The sequence below is a fragment of the Miniopterus schreibersii genome, assembly GCF_964146895.1.
Source record: "Miniopterus schreibersii genome assembly, chromosome: 10".
NCBI lineage: Eukaryota > Metazoa > Chordata > Mammalia > Chiroptera > Miniopteridae > Miniopterus > Miniopterus schreibersii.
In genome coordinates, this window is record NC_138110.1 from 62,913,580 (window position 1) to 62,915,679 (window position 2,100).

The window sequence follows — 2,100 nt, forward strand, 5'->3', positions numbered from 1 at the left end:
CAAGTAGAAGATAGGATAGAGGGCAGAAGAGCCTGGTGATCAGCAAGGCTATTGTCACTGTCACTCAAGGGCTCCTAGTTAATTGGTGGCAAAATTAGGCCTTTCTAGAACTCAAGAATCCCCTGATTTCTAATTGTGGCATCCTCTACAATTTATTTGGGAGGGAGGACGAGATGACAATAACAATAAGGTCTTCTGACCTAAGAGTGCTACCTTCAGTGCTTTACGAGAAGGGCAGCTTCACAGAAAAGAGCAACATTCTGCAGTCGAGCTGACCTGAAGCAAGCACATCTCTCTCTGTTTCCACGGGTGAAAAATGAGGGTGTTAATGGTGCCCTACTAATGAGCTTATTATGAGGATGGGATGAGAGTGTGTGTGCAGGAGTTTAGAATTTATCGTGGAGAGCAGATGTGCGCAAACAAGGCGCTTTCTCCAACTGTTCTCTTTGCCTCTCTGGATATTTGATCGCAGCCCACCTTGCAGTACAGTGTGGGATGTGTGTGCATGTTCTGCCTCATTGACTAGATTGTGACTCCAGCTCCAGGTGCAGTCCAAAGAATGCATTTGGAAATTTCTAGTGTGTGATGGGAGCCAGGTGATGCTGTGGTTAAAGAGCAGGTTCCAGAGGCCTTGGCAGGTTGCTCAATCCAAAGGGAGCAAGGCTGCAGCATTACAGCTGGTGGTGTCCTTAATTCCTCCAAATCCTGAAGAGCAGTCCAGGCCTATGAGGTGGCTCACTTCTGTTCCTTCCTCGGGCTCCCCACTGAGAAACCTGCCCAAGGTCTTACTATTTGTAAGTGATGGAGCCAGAATTTGAACCTAGGAAGTCTGACCTTGCATGCTTCAGTCTTCAAGACCTGGACTTCAACCCAAGTTTGTTCTTCTCCACTGTGTGACCCTGGCCAGGTTACTTAACCTCTCTGAGCTACTTAATCTTTCATGGACTAGCTAAGAAAACTGAATTAGATAATGAAAGCCAAGTGCCAGACACATGGTAAATCCTCAACAAACAAGCAGCTGCTTTTCAAGGCCTTATTATCTCAAATAATGAGCCACCACTTAGAGCCCCTGACTTGTGTCAGGGTCTATGGGAGGCACTTTAGTGGCATCATCTCCAGGAATTTTCCCAACCCCTGGGGAAATCCCATTAGAATCCCTATTTGACAATTGAAGCGATTGGACCTAAGTTGCTCAGAGGGTAAGCAAAGAGGCCGATATGTAAACCCAGGTTGGTTCACTCTAAGACCTAGACACTTTTCCCCTCTGTACATTCACTAATTGGGTTCTCTGAGGGCTGTCTCTCCTTGGAGTCAACAATGTCCAGAGCCCAAAGCAGGTATTTTCGTGCATGAAGACTGACTGCATTGAGGCCAGAGCTTGCTCTGGGCCCCCCGTCTAGAGCTCCCCTGAACCTGCTGGTAGTCAGGATAAAGGGGATATGCACCTCACTCTGCATGGCTGCCGCTGGTGGGCATTGGGTGGGCCGGAGCGCCCTCTTGTGGCTTCCCTTGTCGGCATGGACCCTCCGTGTGTCTCTGGTTGGAGGGCCTTCCATGCTTACGTCATTTCTCTGTACCCAGCCTGGACCCTTTCCTCTATTCCCAGCCTTTCTTGCCTCCAGCCCAGGCCCGAAAATCTCTCTCACCTTTTCCTGTGTAGACCTCAGAAATCAAAGCGTGGCACCTGCCAGCCCCGGTGCTGCCATCACGGCACAGCCGGGTGGCGCTGTAGCATATAGGCAGACCATCTGGTTCAAATTTTGACTGCATCACTTAGGAGCAATTGTGCAACCTGGCTGTGCCTTACATTTATTATTTTTAAAATGAGGGCCTTAATTTATTTTTGTTTCAAATCTTTAATGAAACATACTGCGAAGATGAAAGAGCAGGGGTTTTGTGCAAGCTGGTTATGGGTCTATTTCCTAAATTATTTGCTGATGAGCTATTATTCGCAATTTATATTACCTTTCTTCTGTCCTATCTTAAATCCTAGATCATAATGCATACTCAAAGTATGTTTCAAACATAGAATCTAATGTACATATTAAGCAGTTTTAACTTTGAAGAACTTAGTGAAAATAGTACACAAAATGGTTTTTT